Genomic DNA, 21,963 nt, shown 5'->3' with positions numbered 1-21,963 from the left:
TTTTACAGACTATAGAGTGCACCGGTATATAAGCCACACCCACTAAATTTTTTAAGAACATTTTTTTTCTCCATGTATTAGCTGTATAGGACTATAAGCCGCAGATATATACCGGTAGGAAAAATGTTGTAAATGTGTATTTACAGACCTTGTTTGTTTCCAAACATTGCCTTAACACGGCAGTAAAACGGCTGATCAAACCAAACAGAAGTCATCGTCATGTACCCACTAGCTGTGAAAGCTAGCTCTCCAATCATCTAAACAGACTCAATAACTCCACGGTGAAATTTTGGTGAATTTACTGAGGAATTTGTGAAACTGTAACCATACAAAAAGAACGCCAATGTAAGTTAATAATATTAACACAGGCACTCGTAAACGTGTTAGCATATTAACTAGTGCTAACGACGCTAGCTTGATTATATTACAATAGCACATACAACTATGCCTGAAAACACACCTACAGACATCACACATGGGACGTTTTAGTGAGTACAAATAGTTTTAGTTATATTGTAAAACTTACAAATGTTGCTTGGATTGATGAATGTAGAATCCATACGAGTAGAAACGCTATAAACGAATAGAAGACGGAGCGGCACTTTTACTTCCGATTAAAAGCACTAAACAGAAGGAAATACTGTAGACGTTCGCCCCATAGCACCTTTAGTGAGCGAACTCGTCCAAAAGATGGTGCCATAGCACAAAAATAACACACCTTTTCAGTGTTTCTGATTAAAACTATTTGCATAATAGCCGTCAGTGAAGAAAAAGCCATAAATTAGCTCCAGGGTTACTCGAAAACCCTCCTCTGTTGTTTAGGTCTGCTACTTTTAGTACATCTGAACTAAGGCTGGACAATTCATTGAAAAATACCATATTTTACAGACTATAGCGTGCACCGGTATATACCTGTAAGCAACACCCACTACATTTTTTAAGAACATTTTTTTTCTCCATGTATTAGCTGTATAGGACTATAAGCCACAGATATATACCGGTAGGAAAAATGTTGTAAATGTGTATTTACATACCTTAATTGTTTCCAAACATTGCCTTAACACGGCAGTAAAACGGCTGATCAAACCAAACAGAAGTCATCGTCATGGACCCACTAGCTGCGAAAAGCTAGCTCTCCAATCATCTAAACAGACTCAATAACTCCAAGGTGAAATTTTGGTGAATTTACTGAGAGATTTGTGAAACTGTAACGATACAAAAAGAACGCCAATGTAAGTTAATAATATTAACACAGACACTCGTAAACGTGTTAGCATATTAACTAATGCTAATGACTCTAGCTTGATTATATTACAATAGCACATACAAATATGCCTGAAAACACACCTACAGACATCACACATGGCACGTTTTAGTAAGTACAAATAGTTTTAGTTATATTTTAAAACTTACAAATGTTGCTTTGATTGATGAATGTAGAATCCATACGAGTAGAAACGCTATAAACGAGTAGAAGACGGAGCGGCACTTTTACTTCCGATTAAAAGCACTAAACAGAAGGAAATACTGTAGACGTTTGCCCCATAGTACCTTTAGTGAGCGAACTTGTCCAAAAGATGGTGCCATACCACAAAAATAACACACCTTTTCAGTGTTTCTGAATAAAACTGTTTGCATTATAGCCGTCAGTGAAGAAAAAGCCATAAATTAGCTCCAGGGTTACTCGAAAACCCTCCTCTGTTGTTTAGGTCTGCTACTTTTAGTACATCTGAACTAAGGCTGGACAATTCATTGAAAAATACCATATTTTACAGACTATAGCGTGCACCGGTATATACCTGTAAGCAACACCCACTACATTTTTTAAGAACATTTTTTTTCTCCATGTATTAGCTGTATAGCACTATAAGCCGCAGATATATACCGGTAGGAAAAATGTTGTAAATGTGTATTTACATACCTTAATTGTTTCCAAACATTGCCTTAACACGGCAGTAAAATGGCTGATCAAACCAAACAGAAGTCATTGTCATGGACCCACTAGCTGTGAAAAGCTAGCTCTCCAATCATTTAAACAGACTCAATAACTCCACGGTGAAATTTTGGTGAATTTACTGAGAGATTTGTGAAACTGTAACGATACAAAAAGAACACCAATGTAATTTAATAATATTAACACAGACACTCCTAAACGTGTTAGCATATTAACTAATGCTAACGACGCTAGCTTGATTATACTACAATAGCACATACAAATATGCCTGAAAACACACCTACAGACATCACACACATGGGGCGTTTTAGTAAGTACAAATAGTTTTAGATATATTGTAAAACTTACAAATGTTGCTTAAATCAATACGAGTAGAAACGCTATAAACGAATAGAAGACGGAGCGGCACTTTTACTTCCGATTAAAAGCACTAAACAGAAAGAAATACTGTTCGCCCTCACCTTTAGTGAGCGAACTCGTCCAAAAGATGGTGCTATAGCACAAAAATAACACACCTTTTCAGTATTTCTGATTAAAACTATTGGCATTGTAGCCGTCAGTGAAGAAAAATCCATGAATTAGCTCCAGGGTACAAAGCGTAGGAAAAAAGTAGTGGCTTATCGTTTCGGAATATACAGTTGAAACTACTTACCGACGTAAAACTGCCATGTAAACACTATCCCATTAAAAGGCATTACTGGATGTGTCGTAGCCTGGCGTCACAATGTGTAAATGCTTCCAGAAAAACAGCAGGATAAGTAGTCATGTGACACTGTCCTACCCAGTTTGCTACACAAAAATGTCATGAAGGAAAACTCAAACACAGAGCCAAAAGTACAACGTGAAACACTCATACCCAAAATAAATTACATGACGGTTGTTAAGACACATTTTGGCTATAATAAGAATGACATTAATTGAAAAGTAGAGGAGTGGTTGAGAAAGGGATAATCATGCGTAAGCCGAAATCGGGGTTAAAGGTTCAATTAATCGAGATTTAGATTTTTGCCATAATCGCCCAGCTCAAATCTCAACAAAGACACGTGGATAAGACAAACAGTGTATTGGCATTGTTCAGTAAAGACCAATCTGTTCACATAAAAGCCTTAAAGGCCTACTGAAACCCACTACTACCGACCACGCAGTCTGATAGTTTATATATCAATGATAAAATCTTAACATTGCAACACATGCCAATACGGCCGGGTTAACTTATAAAGTGCAATTTTAAATTTCCCGGGAAACTTCCGCTTGAAAACGTCTATGTATGATGACGTATGCGCGTGACGTCATGACGGCAACGGAAGTATTCCGACCCAATGTGTCACCATACAAACTGCTCTGTTTTCATCGAAAAATTCCACAGTATTCTGGACATCTGTGTTGGTGAATCTTTTGCAATTTGTTTAATGGACAATGGAGACTGCAAAGAAGAAAGTTGTAGGTGCGATCGGTGTATTAGCGGCTGGCTGTAGCAACACCAACACCAGGAGGTTGTGTTATGTTTGAGCTAGATAGAAGACGCGCTACCGTGAGTACAGCTTTGGCTTCCAAACATTTGATTGCTTGCCCGTACGTGCGTGTCTCTATGTGCATGTCACGTACGTAACTTTGGGGAAATATATGTTTCTTGCCGACTCTGATGGCGGCCGGGGTGTCGTCGAAAGATACAACGCCCGCCGCCGCTCCGTAGCTAAGTTAGCTTCAATTGTTAAGCTTCGCCAAGCTGGAAATTATTAACCGTGTATTTACATGTTCATGGTTTAATAGTATTGTTGATCTTCTGTCTATCCTTCCAGTCAGGGTTTTTTAAAATTTTGTTTCTATCTGCATTTAAGCACGATGCTATCACGTTAGCTCTGTAGCTAAAGAGCTTCACCGATGTATTGTCGTGGAGATAAAAGTCACTGTGAATGTCCATTTCGTGTTCTCGACTCTCATTTTCAAGAGGATATAGTATCCGAGGCGGTTCAAAATACAAATCCGTGATCCACAATAGAAAAAGGAGAAAGTGTGGAATCCAATGAACCCTTGTACCTAAGTTACGGTCAGAGCGAAAAAAGATACACCCTGCACTACACTCTAGTCCTTCACTCTAATGTTCCTCATCCACAAATCTTTCATCCTCGCTCAAATTAATGGGGTAATCGTCGCTTTCTCGGTCCGAATCTCTCTCGCTCCATTGTAAACAACGGGGAATTGTGAGGAATCCTTCCTCCTGTGACGTCACGCAACTTCCGGTATAGGCAAGGCTTTTTTTTTATCAGCGACCAAAAGTTGCGAACTTTATCGTCGTTGTTCTATACTAAATCCTTTCAGCAAAAATATGGCAATATCGCGAAATGATCAAGTATGACACATAGAATGGATCTGCTATTCCCGTTTAAATAAAAAAAATTCATTTCAGTAGGCCTTTAAAACTGAGGTATGAACAGAACCCTAATGACAACCGATCCTTAGTTTGGAGAAAAGCTCTGGAAACATTACAAGATAAGACGAGACAACCCCACCATTGACAGGGATCAACCCTTTGGCTCCTTTGAACACAACAGTGTTACTTCGGGGCTACAAGAGGATAAACAAAAGCGGGATGAAGGTACCAATCGCAGAAGGATGAGGAGACAGTCAACAGGTCAGCGCAGATGAGACGCTGTTAAACAGTGGGGAGCTGATGGAGGTCAGCGTTGGACCACTTAGGGCTGCGCCCTGCAGTTATTCACACCCCTTTGTTACAATGTCCAGCGGCTCACCGCACCCCCACCTTCAAGCAAGGATGGATGTTGAGTGGACAAGGGAATGTCTGGGATGTGGGGACAGACTCCATACCCCGGGGGACAGGACTATTACAAGCTTAAAGCCCCCCCCTCATGACTGTCTGTGGCATTCCGCGCAGATAAGATGAAAGTTAGTTTGGAACCAATATCAACATTTTCCTTGTCTCTGTCACTGGTGGCAATTATGTGATCCAGATGCTTCTTATGCGAGCACATTTTAAGCATTCTCAGCATCGACACGACCTAGTAAATCTTTCAAATAACAGGCCAATGACATTGGCTTTTTTGTCGGACTGCTGGATTACAGCAGACGTACAGGTATGAGTCTTTGCAGGTCAACGAACGTCCAGAAGAGAGGGCAAAGGATAAAGGTGAAAGGTCAGACTAGCACAAACTGACATTGTGCTAAGAAAGTACCGATTGACCGATGTCTTTTTTTTTTAAAAGAGCAGGGAGGCACCATTTAAAATTAAGAGCATATTGTTGATTTTTATCAGCATTGGCTGATTGCTTTCTTAGATTTACTTCAAACAAATCTATATACAGTCACGATCAAAAGTTTACATACATTTTTTGTTTCATCTGACATCACATGGACAAAGATAAGACCTTCTAAAGGAAAGTTCTGTGGTCAGATGAAACAAAAATTGAGCTGTTTGGCCGCAATACCCTGCAATACGTTTGGAGGAGAAAAGGTGAGGCCTTTAATCCCAGGAACACCATTCACACCGTCAAGCATGGTGGTGGTAGTATTATGCTCTGGCCCTGTTTTGCTGCCAATGGAACTGGTGTTTTAAATGGGACAATGAAAAAGGTGGATTACCTCCAAATTCTACAGGACAACCTAAAATCATCAGCTCGGAGGTTGGGTCTTGGGCGCAGTTGGGTGTTCCAACAGGACAATGACCCCAAACACACGTCAATAGTGGTAAAGGAATGGCTAAATCAGGCTAGAATTAAGGTTTTAGAATGGCTTTCCCAAAGTCCTGACTTAAACGTGTGGACAATGCTGAAGAAACAAGTCCATGTCAGAAAACCAACAAATTTAGCTGAACGGCACCAATTTTGTCAAGAGGAGTGGTCAAAAATTCAACCAGAGGCTTGTGGATGGCTACCAAAAGTGCCTTATTGCAATGAAACGTGCCAAGGGACATGCAACCAAATATTAACATTGCTGTATGTATACTTTTGACCCAGCAGATTTGGTCACATTTTCAGCAGACCCATAATAAATTCATAAAAGAACCAAACTTCATGAATGTTTTTTGTGACCTACAAGTATGTGCTCCAATCACTCTATCACAAAAACATAAGAGTTGTAGAAATGATTGGAAACTCAAGACAGCCATGTTCTTTACAAGTGTATGTAAACTTTTGATCGCAACTGTATATTGATAAAGTAAAGTAAGGAAGGCTACAGGGAGAGCAGCATGTCTATTATTACTTAGAAAGACAGAAACATTTGCAGAAAATGAATTGCTTCGTGGTTGGCCTTCTTGCAATGCTGATTATCTCTAATATAATTGATCAAACAGATGACTTGGGCTAACACTAATGGTTCACAGAGGTCACCAACCTTGGTCATTGATTACTTCAACAGGCACCAAAGGAGAGTAGTATGAATGAATGCAGAGACTTTCCAGGATTTACTGCTAGTAATAGAATACAGATTGAGAGCAATACACTGGCTCAGATCGCTCTACACTCGGGGCAGTGTAAAAGCGAACTTAAAATGGATAAAAACTGTGGTTTTGATTACATACAAAAAGCTTTGTTTTAGGGCCTGGAAACACAAAGGAGAGAAGCATGTGCGGTAACATACGGACTAAGAGTGTTCAGTATCAGTCAAAAGTTTTGACACACTCACCCAGGCCATTGAATGAGAACATAGGTCGAAACCTTTTACCAGTACTGAACTGGTCGTGCTCAAAAAGTTCTGTAGGACATGCTAGCATGCATGTAATAGGCAAGGCAAGGCAAGGCAACTTTATTTGTATGAGGCAACTTTATTTGTATGCGCTTTTCATACACAAGGCAGACTCAAAGTGCTTCACAGACAACAAAGCGAAATGAAAGAAAAATAAAAGCAAAATTAAAATGCAGACAAAAATAAAAACAGTGCGGACGTTAAAAGTTAAAAGATTTAGCTGAAAGCTAAGGTGAACATAAAAGTCTTCAGTCTAGTTTTAAAAGTAGTCAGAGTTGGGGAGAGTCTGACATCTTCAGGAAGTTTATTCCAGCTATTTGTTGCATAGTGACTGAATGATGCGCTCCCTTGATTTGAGTTTACTCTGGGAACCGCTAACAGATTGGTCTCAGAAGATCTTAGTGATCTAGAGGGCTTATATAGTGGGAGCATATCAGTAATATACTTCGGCCCTAGACCATGTAGTGATTTATATGTGAGCAGGAGGATTTTGAAATCAATTCTCTGATGTACAGGGAGCCAATGTAAGGATTTAAGAATTGGTGTAATGTGCTCACATTTTTTGGTCTTTGTTAGAACTCTAGCAGCAGCGTTCTGAACAAGCTGTAGCTGCCTGACAGTTTTTTTGGGAAGACCTGCAAGGAGACCATTACAATAGTCTAGCCTACTGGTAATAAAGGCATGCACAAGTTTTTCTAAGTCTTGAGCTGACATGAGCCCTCTAAGTCTTGTTACATTTTTGAGGTGATAGTAGGCCGATTTTGTTACTGATTTGATGTGACTGTCGAAATGTAAATCAGAATCTAAAATAACCCCAAGATTTCTGGCTTTATTTGAGGTTTTCAGGGACAGTGATTGAAGGTGTTGGACAACTTTAAACCTTTCTTTTTTAGCACCAAAAACAATGATCTCAGTTTTATCTTCATTTAGTTGTAGGAAATTTTGGCACATCCAGTGTTTGACTTGCTCAATGCACTGGCACAGAAGATCTATGGGGCGATAGTCATTTGGTGATAGCGCTACATAGATTTGAGTGTCATCGGCATAGCAATGATGGTCAATGTTATTATTTTGCATGATTTGTCCTAGTGGGAGCATATAGATGTTAAATAAAGTCGGCCCCAAGATTGAACCTTGGGGGACTCCACACGTTGGTTGGTTCTGATACAAAGTCACCAATGGAAACAAAATAGTTCCTATCTTGTAGATATGACTTGAACCAGCTTAAAACTGTGCCTGAGATCCCCACCCAGTTTTCCAACCTGTCCAAAAGTATTGAGTGGTCGACAGTGTCAAATGCAGCACTGAGGTCGAATAGCATTAATACTGAAGTTTTGCCAGAATCTGTGTTTAGACGAATGTCATTTATAACTTTAAGAAGGGCCGTCTCTGTGCTATGAAGAGGTCGAAATCCTGACTGGAAGTTGTTGTGGCAGCCAGTAGAAGCCAAGAAGGGATTTAGTTGTTGGGGGATAACTTTCTCAATGACTTATAATATAGATATCTTCACAGTTTTTTAGAATCATACAAAATCTTTTTAGCTGTGCCGTGATCACAGAAAGGTAACTAGCTTGTTGCTGCTATATTGACATTGTCAGCTGGTGAGCTTCTTTCTCGCTTCGGCGCTTGTCTCTGACCTTGATAGTAGAAGGATGAGGACATAATCCGACAAGTTGGTCATCCTTGGCATCCAATTTAGACACAAGAAGACGCGAGAAAGACACAAAGACGCTTGGTTACACTCCCCATCCTAACAGTCAGCCTCCGAGTGACAGAAGACATGTTTTATTATGTTTGTTGTCTCAAATGAAGTCTGCAGTGAGTGGTAATCAGTGATGCTATCGAAGGAAAAAGTGAGCGTCATGATGCATTTGGGAAATTAATGCGCCACCATATGCCTAAAATGAGCAAAATACATAAATAGTGCATGTTATTTTGAATGTTCCTGTTAATATTACATTATTTATATACTTACAGTGTGTATATAAAACCTTGCATTTTTTAAACGCTCTGTAGGCAGAATAGAGAGACTCCCATGAGCTCCATTGCAAGCAGACTTTTGCTTGCATTTATGTACTAGTTAGAATTATAGGCCTACTGAAATGATTTTTTTTTATTTAAACAGGAATAGCAGATCCATTCTATGTGTCATACTTGATCATTTTGCGATATTGCCATATTTTTGCTGAAAGGATTTAGTAGAGAAAATCGACGATAAAGTTTGCAACTTTTGCTCGCTGATAAAAAAAAGCCTTGCCTGTAGAAGTAGCGTGACGTCACAGGAGCTAGTATTCCTCACAATTCCCCATTGTTTACAATGGAGCGAGAGAGATTCGGACCGAGAAAGTGATGATTACCCCATTAATTTGAGCGAGGATGAAAGATTCGTAGATGAGGAACGTTACAGTGAAGGACTTGAGAGACAGTGATGGACGTATCTTTTTTCGCTCTGACCGTAACTTAGGTACAAGCTGGCTCATTGGATTCCACACTCTCCTTTTTTTATTGTGGATCACGGATTTGTATTTTAAACCACCTCGGATACTATATCCTCTTGAAAATGAGAGTCGAGAACGCGAAATGGACATTCAGTGCCTTTTATCTCCACGACAATACATCGGCGAAATGCTTTAGCTACGAGCTAACGTGATAGCATCGTGCTTTAACTGCATATAGAAACAAAAAAATAAACCCCTGACTGGAAGGATAGATAGAAAATCAACAATACTATTAAACCGTGGACATGTAAATACACGGTTAATGCTTTCCAGGCTGGCGAAGGTTAACAATGCTGTGCTAACGACGCCATTGAAGCTAACTTAGCAACTTAGCAACGGGACCTCACAGAGCTATGCTAAAAACATTAGCTCTCCACCTACGCCAGCCAGCCCTCATCTACTCATCAACACCCGTGCTCACCTGCGTTCCAGCGATCGGCAGAAGGACGAAGGACTTCACCCGATGTGTTTGGCGGCCCGGAGACGTAGGAAGTCAAGGTGAGGTCGGCGGCTAGCGCGGCTAGCGCTCCAACAAAGTCCTCCTGGTTGTGTTGCTGTAGTCCGCTGCTAATACACCGATCCCACCTACAACTGTCTTCTTTGCAGCCTTCATTGTTCATTAAACAAATTGCAAAAGATGTCCAGAATACTGTGGAATTATGAAATGAAAACAGAGCTTTTTGTATAGGATTCTACGGGTACCATAACTTCCGTTACTCTGACTTCGTCACGCGCATACGTCATCATACCGCAACGTTTCAGCCGGATATTTCCCGGGAAGTTTTAAATGTCACTTCATAAGTTAACCCGGCCGTATTGGCATGTGTTGCAATGTTAAGATTTCATCATTGATATATAAACTATCAGACTGCGTGGTCGGTAGTAGTAGGTTTCAGTAGGCCTTTAATATAATCAATCAAAGTTTATTTATATAGCCCTTAATCACAAGTGTCTCAAAGGGCTGCACAAGCCATAACGACATCCTCGGCTCAGATCCCACATCAGGGCAAGAAAAATGGGATACAATGAGAAACCTTGGAAAAAAAAAAGAAAAACATAAGTGTGTTTGTCTTACATAAGGATTGTGAATGATAGGCAAAATTGCAAAAAAAAAAAAAGTGTGGTTCCCCTTTAATGACTGAAGTTTATTGAAAAATTTGAGAAAAAAAATAAATAAAATAAATGTTTGTACGCCCTTAAACTTAAGGAATTGTATTTCCTCTTTGGTTTTAAAATCTAATGTCTCCAAAGGAATAATCGCCAATATGCAGGGACCTACTATACAAGCCAGGCGCATGCATTGCAGTGTTTTCAGTCGGAGGCGTACCATAAGATAAGATTGACGATGAAGGTTGGATTTCGGGCTCTGTTTTGGTGTCAATGAACAGCATTTGTAGCCAAAAACAAGACAGGAAGATAAGAACCAGAAGGGTTTGAAGGCGACAGAGGCCCTATGCAGCACTGTGACCAGTAATAACTCTGCGCTTGAATGTTTGCAGAGGCATGGCCCTGCTAATCCCAGCAGAGAGTCGCAGGCGACCAGTGTGAGAGGTCAGCTCGTCTCTACTGCACGGCTGTCATCGCCGCCACAGTCAGCGATGTGACGCACGCGCTGACCTTACAAAGTGATGTAAACATGTCAACATTTTTTTCCTCTCTTCCCACTCTGTGGGTGGGTTGTGCGGTAGATGTGTTTAGCTTGGTGAGCTCTCTGGCTGGACCCTTGATGGGAAGGTTGCCTGCGGTGTTCTGGTAAATGGAGAAAGACGGAGTCTGTTCAGTTTTGCCCCATAATGGCGGTGCCACTGATGCCCGGCTCTTGGCAGATGCAGCATCGGGGGCTGCCGTTGGACTTACGAGAGTCAATCAGAGCCTTTCAGAGCATACACTAGTCCACCAGAGGAGACTGGAGGTACAAGGGTGGCTTCTAGAGGAGATGCAGCCATAACAAGGAGGTCATAAAGACTATGACAATACATAGAAATAGGCCTGGGCATTAAACTGATTTGATCAATTAAGTTTTTGATGCAGACAATTTAAAAAATAATCAAGTCGATGTTTTGTTCTCTTGCTCCAGCACATCCTTTGCCCCCAGGAGCTTCCCTTCGCAGACATTCACAAACATAGCAACAACATGGCTACTGCTTACGCGAACCCGAGCTAGAAGTTTGTTCCAAAGACAATACTAGTGTTGTCAGTGGCTTGGATTTGCAGAAACAAACGTACAACAAGTGACTACAAGCCGCAAAATTTCTTTAAAAAAAGGCAAAAAACAAATTCCAGCATCTAAAATAGAAGCATCCAGCCGAGTGGGGGAAATGCAACTCTCTACGAAGTGAGCAAGAACACAACAACAAACAAACTCCTGCTGAAAACGGCTTACTGTAGTGGAATCCATTACTTAAAGCACTATGTATGATAAGAAAGGACTACGATGGAAAGCCGCTCTGCATAAAGCAAAGCTGCGGTGCCCAATGCCCATAAATACAGCGGATATATATATACAGTGGGGCAAAAAAGTATTTAGTCAGCCACCCATTGACAATCAATGGGTGGCTGACTAAATACTTTTTTTGCCCCACTGTATATATATATATATATATATATATATATATATATATATATATATATATATATATATATATATATATATATATATATATATATATATATATATATACACACACACACACACACACACACACAATCACACACACATACATATACAGAAGGTGGCTGAGAACAACAGGGTCAAGGTTCTGTGGGACATCAGCTTCCAGACTGACAAACAGCTCCTGGCTAACCAACCGAACATAGTGGTGGTGGACAAAGAGCAGAAAAGGGTGGTGGTGATAGATGTGGCAATCCCAGCTGACGCCAACATCAGGAAGACGGAACACGAGGAACTTGAGAAGTACCAAGGGTTGAAAGAGCAGCTGGAACGGATGTGGAAGGTCGTGGTCCCCGTGGTAGTGGGGGCGCTTGGGGCAGTAACCCCCAAACTGGGAAAGTGGCTCCAACAGATCTTTGGAACAACATCTGAAGCCTCAGTCTAGCAGAGTGCAGTCCTAGGAACAGCCAAGATTAGGGCTGAACGATTTATCGTTTTCAGATCGAAATTGCGATTTCAGAAGTCTCAATCTTGAGATCGTGAAGGCTTCGGTTTTAGACGAACGTTATTTAGCTCTCCTGGCTGACATGTCTGTTGTGTATATGCAGCCTGCTCGTGCTACTCTCATGCCTTGTCAAACTCACCAATCAGAAGTGGTAAACTACTTGTGAGCAGGGCATGCCGTCACGCTAACCAATCAGAGGCGGCCATTGACGAGGCTACCGCGTACACGCCCACTAACAACTTTGGTGAAGAAACAAACGTCCTGGAGGAAATGGCTGCTGCCGCCGGGTCAGAAGTGGAGGAGGATTTAGTTTTAATACAGAAGAAGAGCAGCACGTCTGTCATTTGGGACTACTTCGGTTTCGAAACTTCAGATGTGCATCAGAAACAGGTACTTTGTAAAACTTGTCGGGCCAAAGTCGCCACATCCCAAGGCAACACGACTAATTTATTCCGGCACTTGAAAAATCACCACCGGCAGTTACACGACGAATGTATGACCAAAAAGTCCGGTGAAAAGTCAACCCCGAGCGATTCAGCCCATTGTAGCAAACATACCACAATTACAGCGTCGTTTGCCAGTATAACTCCTTATGAGAAGAGCAGCCGCAGAGAGAAGAGTGATGTAGAGATGTCAGGGAAGCAAGTATTATTGTTAAAGTACTTTTTAGATTGTGTTTGTTCTGCACTTTACCCTGACTTGTGGTGTCAGTTTTTGTAAAAAAAAAAAAGATAAATGCTAGTTTTCAGGAATATTATGTTCTATTGTTAACAGAATAGATGTGCAATATTTGGGTGCTGCTAAGCGGTAAATGAATGACCCACCTATTTTAATGTCTGACATATTTTTCAGAAGGGCAGAGGTTGGGTCATTTTGTTTTTGTAATAGTATTTTCTTTATTACCATTACTTTTCAATTTCACTTTAAAATATTGTTCAGGTTTCTTCCAGGGTTGAATAAAGTACTTGAATTGCTGCTATAGATGTTGATAGGCTAGCTCTCTTGAGCCATAAAAGACTGACCTACCTACTTGAGTATAAGACTGTTTACATAAGGTCAGGATCCTTTTTTTCCTTTATTGAAGTTGTTGAATTTTGTTTTTCTTATTATATATTAAGCATTGCTTTTTGTGTTGGAATTGTTTTGTATTTTATTTAACTTAAACTTTTTTATTTATCTTAACATAATTAAGGTTTTTGTACTGGTTTTAGTTCTTTAGTTTTAATAACTGCTGTTGGTCAAGAACTTTGGAGAATGTACATGCATGTTTCTTAATAAATACATGTTTGAAGCAATTCTTACCTTTTAGTATTCATCCTTGCATTACATAGCATTTAATGTTTTCATGGTATATCATTTTTTGTCATGTTTTAAATCTGTTACTGTTACTGAAGCTTGATTTGAAAAGAAATCGTGAGTCAAAATCGAAATCGCAATTTCTGTCAGAAAAATCGTGATCAGATTTTTTCCTGAAATCGTTCAGCCCTAGCCAAGATACTGCACAGAACCCTCAAACTCCCAGGCCTCTGGTAAGAGGACACAAGCTTGAGGATGACACAGATACCACCCCAACGGGGTGAGAAGGAGATTTTTTAATTATATAAAAAATATGTAAAAATGTATAAACGATTAAAATATTTTATTCGCGATTAATCACATTTTGTTTATAGTTAACAGAAAATTAATTTGGATTAATCGCAGCTAGGTATAATTTTATATCAATAATAATAGTAGCCTCGACAGATCATTTTAAACAGTGGACATTTATCCACAAAAATTTAGACAAGCTGCAGATGGTGTGTTTGTTGGAGAAGCAGTTTGTAGAGGTATAAGGTAAAAGTCCACTCTTCAAGGTTAATGCTATAAATTATTGCATTACTTTATAAAGTAATATCATTTGAGGACCTGAATCTTCTATTGTATTTTTTTTGAAACAATATTTATCATCTAAAAGTGTATTTAAAATAAAATAAAAAAAAGAATCATGTTATTTGTTAAAATTATGCCAAGCACTGATCAAATTGATTTCAATTAATTTCAACGGGCGACGCTGCTTGGTAGTAGGAGTTTTTCGAAGTAAGAGCTGCTCCACAGAACCAATTAAACTCGAGGTACCACTATAATTCAACAAAACAATCAGGTTCCAATTATGGCTAGATCAGGCATTGACTCCGCATGAAAATAATGTCGTAACCTTTTTAAAAGTGACCGACACCCTTTTTGACCCATGAAGAGATCAAACACATTGGTCAGTCAGTCAGTCAGTCAGTTGGCTAATTCAAAATGTGAACAAATTAGAGCTTGAACAGCCTCCATGAATGGTTAGTGTTTTGGACAGGGTTCTGTATTACATTGCCAAATGGGGAAAACAGTCCAAAGTAGTTTTCACACAGTTTTTGGAAGCAAAGTATGTTTGTTGGAGAGGGTGGGAACCAAGCTAAGCCTTGAACTCAGTGGCCTTTCTCCGACTGCCTACTTCTCGGCCTCCGGTCCACCACAGCAGTGGGGTTGGCCTGAAAGGACTCCCACTGTCCTGAAGGCGATGGTCGCACCCTCAGCGGCCCTCACGCACTCAGGCTGAGCAAACACATCGCGACCGCCGGGCTCCGCTAAAAGGCATTTTGTCATGCAGTTAATCCCCCCCAATCCGCACGCCCCTTGTACATGTTCAGCTAAAGTGACCGCTTCACATGCAAACTGACAGCGACCCACACACACATTTTCCGTAGCACCGCAATAAAAGAGGCTAATTTTGATGGCCAACATCAACGCCAAAGGCTTGATTGTGAGATCTCTTTCCTGAAGAATGTCAGTTGGAACTCCAGCCAACAGCTACAGCATGCAACGCACAAGGCCGAGGCTAAATGTTCTCATCGTCAGAGAGACTAGAGTCTGGTGAGTTAGGCCGCGTAAAACTGAAAGCGAGCGCTGAGAAAGTTGCACTCAGGTACCGTCGGACAGCGATGGGAGAGAGGATCAAAGTGGAGCCATGAAGTTAATGGATGCTGGAACTTTAAGCCCGAAAGTCTTCCTCCTCGTTTTAATAAAAACAGTCACGGCCCCAGCTGAGGACGAAGGTTTACGAGCTTGTTTTCAAATTTAAGTTTTGGCATGGGGGCGCTGCTGCGAGCTTGCTTTATTTTTCCATGATTTACTTGATTAGGTTGCTAAGTACTCATCTGTCCTGCTTACTTTACAGCTTCACAATCAACAGAAAAAGGAGACCAAGGATGTGTTTCGTGTTTTTTTTTAAAATTGTATCACCTTTCAGATCTGGGAAATCTTTGAATTATTGAACTTCACTGGCCCAAGCACTGTTATAAGAGGTCGTTGTGGGCCAGGCACGATTGCTCAGGCACAAGCGCACAACTACTGTATTTTTCGGACAATAAGGCGCACTTACAATCCTTTCATTTTCTCAAAAATCGACAGTGCGCCTTATAACCCGGTGCGCCTACTGTACGGAATTATTCTGGTTGTGCTCACCGACCTCGAAGCAGTTTTATTTGGTACATGGTGTAATGATAAGTGTGACCAGTAGATGGTAGTCACACATAAGAGATATGTGTAGACTGCAATACGACGCCAGTAAACAACACCGAAACTTTAAATGTTCCATTGAAAATAAAGAACATTGCACACGGCGCTCAAAAATCTGTCAAAATGTTTTAGTATGACTTTGAAGCCGCACCGCTTGATGGATTGTCGACCCATTACGGCTACCGTAGTCAGAGATACAAGTATTACTATGGTGTGTGTACAAGGACCGCAAAATGGCACCCATTAGCAGACATATTATCTGGTATTTTCTTTCATAATATTATGCAAAACCAATTTTTCTTACCTTCTGGTACCTGCTGATGTGTGTAAGTCCTGAAAATTTGCGCACGTCCGTAGTCCGTGGCGAAGCCGTAGTCGATAAGCTTCTTCTTTTTCATTATCTTCTTGTTATGTGGCATTGACCCTCTGCTGTTGCCATTTCTAATATAAAGTCGTCTAAAGTTCTACCTTATATCTCGCTGTGGAAGCGCTAAAAACCACAGATGTAGTGAGTTTACATAAGTCACCCACAGAACTTTAGTTATAAGCGAGTTGCGGTCGGACAGTTTTTCACGGGACACATTTCCGGCATTGTTGTCCTAGTTAGCGACGGATGAGGAGATGCTGCACTGTTGTTGATTGAAGTAAAGTCTGAATGTCATTAAAACAGTTAGCACCATCTTTTGCCACTTCTTCCACTCCCCTCCTTGCACGCTACACCGCTACAACAAAGATGACGGGGAGAAGATGCCGTCGAAGGTGAGACACATAAATAATGCCGCCCACAAAACGGCGCATCCTGAAGCGGCGGTCATAAAGCGACTTGAAGATGGTCTGTAAAACATAATCTATGCAACATTTTGACCAGTGTTATGTAGACCAGTGGTCCCCAACCACCGGGCCGCGGACCGGTACCTGGCCGCACAAGAAAAATTTTTTTTTTTTTTTTTTTTTAATTAAATCAACATAAAAAACACAATGTTATACATTATATATCAATATAGATCAATACAGTCTGCAGGGATACAGTCCATAAGCACACATGATTGTATTTATTTATGAAAAAAAAAAGACAAATAAAAAAAAAAGAAAAAAGAAATGATAATCACAACGCAGCACATAAATAACCAGAAAATTTCACATGCCAAAGGTATGTTTTCTCAAGCATAAGTACATGTGCCTGCAACTGTCAAATAATGAATGCCAGTTATGAATGATGACCACCACCTTGCACAATACAAAAGCCAGGGAAGTGGCAGAAATGCAGCGTTGTGTCATGAAATGAGTGCAGATTATAGGATTAACAAACCATAATGGACACTTCTTAAATTGCATAATTAAATCCTAATGCTCCCATCTGTATCAGTCTTTCTATCAGACATGACCCCTGACCTTCGCACACTCTAACACATATACATATACATCCGCCTCTGTCTGCCCTGATGAACTAATCCCTTCTAAACATCACGACCGTCTCTCTTTTTTTTTTTTTACCCTGCAGTGTTTACTGAACCTGAATGTTTTCCCTCCAAACACGGACTGACCAACTTTGTTTATGAGGAGAGGAATCTGCATTTATTTTCACTGTAACAGAACATTCTAGACACCACAGACGCATGCTTACCTTTACATTTACCTGCCAAGTCCAAGGCAACAAAATATTTACCCAAGGAAAAAGGTGCAAATGGGTAATTGCCGAGATAATTACCACTATGACTGTTTAACCTCAGTCTTGTTTACTTACCGCCACACTGAAACATGCTGGTCTTAAAAGCCATACAAATTGGAATTCTCACAAAATCTGGTGGAAAATAGGTCTCCAAAATACAAACCGCATGTACTGGGATTCAATTTGTGAAGTGTGTGACGTGCATCTTCGACCCCACTCACCTTTGCAGTGCAACTACTCTCAGTTCTTATCCAAGGTAAGTTTTACATTTTAGGCCATGTCTACATTAAGCCGGATAACTCCCTAAACAAATAATTATTTAGCCTAATCCCAGTGTCAGCCACACTAACCCATCGTTTAAGGTTCCCCTCCTTGGATAATATTTAACACGGGTAAGTGCGCCGTGTATTTTTTTAATCTCAGGTTCTTAGCTTTTGGACTCATCGATCGTTTACAAACTGAGTTCGGAGGGGAAGTGACGCCAGAAAGACCGCGCCCCACACAACCGGTTTCGTAACTCGGAGGTAACCACTGAAAAGATGGAGGCGAGTCATCCAGACATGTCTGTGTTTCTCCTTCTTCTACATGTACAGACGCTTGTGGAAATCACACATGAATACCTTAAAAGAAGGAAACGCACGATTGCAGCTATTTAGGATACAACACATCTCAGACGGTTTTGGATAAGGCCTGGAAGAACGGCAGCCTGGTGGGATATGTTTTTCAACGAGTGTGTTGTGCCACCGGAACGGCAAGAGAACTTTCGAATGTCCAGGTCAGCTGTGATTCTACTTAGCGAAAAACTTTGTCCATTTGTCAAAGGGGAGACAACGAGAATGCGGGGCTCCCGTGGGCGAGGGAAGACGACGGATAACAGCGAATGCATTTGGACTGGCAAAGCAGACTGTATCAGTTATTGTCCGCCATGTATGTCGAGCAATTACTCAACGTCTAGTTTTGTACTCCATAACTATTGTGAAGTGATGAAGTGGTTGCGGCCGTCAAGTACGACCGCCAATTTCAGCCTACAACCTTTGTACTGACCAGATATCTACATCCCTAGATTGATTGTTGTAAAATGTTCTTTATCACATTGTTTACGTTCACACATCCATTAAAGATATGATTCATGTATGATGGCTCAGGTGTGATTTACTACAATAGCTGCTGATAATGAGGCAAGCAAGTTTTACTGTTCAAATAAATGTGGCAATAGGCTACATTGAAGCACAGGGTAAGAATAAACTTCCAGGTCAGAGGTGACTATGACGCGCGCATTTATTCCGCGCATGCGTACTTGGTTGCGTTGCGCCGGCGAATGGAGGGGGGAGGGGGTCTTAAACGGTGGCATTGTGTGTGTGTGTGTGTGTGTGTGTGTGTGTGTGTGTGTGTGTGTGTGTGTGTGTGTGTGTGTGTGTGTGTGTGTGTGTGTGTGTGTGTGTGTGTGTGTGTGTGGACAGGGATAAGGTTAGATGGGATATACCCTGGATAACCTTGTAACCTTGTAGTGTAGAAGGGGCCTTAATCAAAGTGGTCACTTCTTTTTAACGTCCATGAGCTATAAGAATGACTGCATATTTTCCAAATCCAAACAAATTGAATTTTCATTCTTATAGGGTCCACTCTATTACATATACTAGAAACACTTCTAGTCATGTGAAAAAATGAGGACACTCAATGGTGCAATTTAGAGATGTCCGATAATGGCTTTTTTGCCGATACCCGATATTGTCCAACTCTTAATTACCGATTCCGATATCAACCGAAACCGATATATACAGTCGTGGAATTAACACATTATTATGCCTAATTTGTGATGCCCCGCTGGATGCATTAAACAATGTAACAAGGTTTTCCAAAATAAATCAACTCAAGTTATGGAAAAAAATGCCAACATGGCACTGCCATATTTATTATTGAAGTCACAAAGTGCATTATTTTTTTTAACATGCCTCAAAACAGCAGCTTGGAATTTGGGACATGCTCTCCCTGAGAGAGCATGAGGAGGTTGAGGTGGGCGGGGTTGAGGTGGGGGGCGGGGGGGGCAGCGGGGGGTGTATATTGTAGCGTCCCGGAAGAGTTAGTGCTGCAAGGGGTTCTGGGTATTTGTTCTGTTGTGTTTATTGTTGTGTTACGGTGCGGATGTTCTCCCGAAATGTGTTTGTCATTCTTGTTTGGTGTGGGTTCACAGTGTGGCGCATATTTGAAACAGTGTTAAAGTTGTTTATACCGTCACCCTCAGTGTGACCTGTATGGCTGTTGACCAAGTATGCCTTGCATTCACTTGTGTGTGTGAAAAGCCGTAGATATTATGTGACTGGGCCGGCACGCAGAGGCAGTGCCTTTAAGGTTTATTGGCGTTCTGTACTTCTCCCTACGTCCGTGTACACAGCGGCGTTTTAAAAACTCATGAATTGTACTTTTTGAAACAGATACCGATAATTTTGAAACCGATACCGATAATTTCCGATATTATATTTTAAAGCATTTATCGGCCGAAAATATCGGCAGTCTGATATTATCGGACATCCCTCGTGCAATTCTTCAATTCCTGAATCGCTGTTGACAAAAAGGTGAAAATGTGTCAAAATATGCACCCTTACCGGGCTTCCGGTAGGGATGTGTAGGAAATTGTGTACTTTTATATGTACGGACAGATTGCATCTCGACTACAGAGTAAGGATGAATGTAAAATCATAGTGATGGGTAGAATATTCTGTACTTAACAGGTACCTACCGAATTCTGTCTTCACTACTGTGTATCCACTAACATAAACCCGTAGTGATGAGTAGAACATTCTGTACTTTTATATGTACCAATTCACATGTAATCAAACGGTACCATACTTCTATAACTTTGTTACACATGACAAGCGGTAGAAAATGGATGCATGGATGGTAACAAAACATTGAGAATATCTGTAGCAAAGGTAGAGCATTTTGACCACGACCCATAGCGTGCAACACAATAATACAGGGGTGTCCAAACTTTTTCCACTGAGGGCCGCACACTGAAAAATCAAAGCAGGCGGGGGCCATTTTGATATTTTTTACTTTAAAAACCAATACAATATACACTACCGTTCAAAAGTTTGGGGTCACCCAAACAATTTTGTGGAATAGCCTTCATTTCACAAGAATAGACTGTCGAGTTTCAGATGAAAGTTCTCTTTTTCTGGCCATTTTGAGCGTTTAATTGACCCCACAAATGTGATGCTCCAGAAACTCAATCTGCTCAAAGGAAGGTCAGTTTTGTAGCTTCTGTAACGAGCTAAACTGTTTTCAGATGTGTGAACATGATTGCACAAGGGTTTTCTAATCATCAATTAGCCTTCTGAGCCAATGAGCAAACACATTGTACCATTAGAACACTGGAGTGATAGTTGCTGGAAATGGGCCTCTATACACCTATGTAGATATTGCACCAAAAACCAGACATTTGCAGCTAGAATAGTCATTTACCACATTAGCAATGTATAGAGTGTATTTCTTTAAAGTTAAGACTAGTTTAAAGTTATCTTCATTGAAAAGTACAGTGCTTTTCCTTCAAAAATAAGGACATTTCAATGTGACCCCAAACTTTTGAACGGTAGTGTATGTATAAAAAAGATACATTCAGGCCTCCACTCAGACTTGATCCCGGGGACCCCAAAAGGTTTTGGTCAAAAAAAATATTACAAATGTGTCATTATTTAGTATTATTAGTATTATTATTATTATTATTCAAGGTTTAAATCTCTAGATCAACATTAGGTCTATCTGTCAATATAACGCTTTTAAAGATTTAAGTTGTATGCCATTTTTGTCAAGGAAAACCGTGTTTTTTTAATGGAAAAAAACACAAAATATGCAATATTTTCCCCCAATAAAATTTTAAAGTGGAATATTTGAGATTATATAATAATTGGAGTCTTAAAAAGGTCAATAACTCATAAAAACATTGATTTTAATTCATTATTTTTTTGAGCAATGACACTTAAAAAAAAAAAAAAAAGTCCCACTAAAATTATTGGGGATCCAAAAGGGTACTGCTCAGTAAAGTTTAAAAAAATAAATCCAACATTTTTTTAAACTTTTACCACAATAGTCTCAAGATCAACTTCAGATCTATTTGTCAATTATATGTTTTATTGTTGTTTATGTTTTTTGTTTGTTCGTTTTAGGCCCTTCTTTAAAAAACTTTGTTTTTTAAATGGCAACCAAAAAATATGCAACATTTCCCCCAAAAAATATCTCAAAGTGGAATATTTAATGTGAAGTAAATGGAGCCTTGAATAGGTCAATAATTCATAATGACATTGAATTTGATTCATTATTATTTTTTAAAGAAAGAAACAGCCTGCATGGCAGGTTTGTGTTATTAGAGTAAATAATGCAACATTTTCTTGTTACATTTCACCTGTTTGCTCTTTTATACCACTTTTTATGGTTTTTGTTTTTTTTTCATCGTATTTTTAGAATGTGCCGTGGGGCCGTTAAAAAATT

General features: G+C 40.1%; 1 protein-coding gene across 1 annotated transcript in view; it reads right to left on the bottom strand.

The window, feature by feature from the left end:
- The window catches only part of scfd2 (sec1 family domain containing 2), a 352,539-nt gene that overhangs the window by 253,978 nt on the left and 76,598 nt on the right, over window positions 1-21,963 (bottom strand). The gene's annotated exons all lie outside the window — the stretch shown is intronic.

Source organism: Entelurus aequoreus, linkage group LG27, assembly GCF_033978785.1.
Source record: "Entelurus aequoreus isolate RoL-2023_Sb linkage group LG27, RoL_Eaeq_v1.1, whole genome shotgun sequence".
In the NCBI taxonomy this organism is placed as follows: Eukaryota; Metazoa; Chordata; class Actinopteri; order Syngnathiformes; family Syngnathidae; genus Entelurus; species Entelurus aequoreus.
This window is presented reverse-complemented; position numbering and strand designations above follow the sequence as displayed.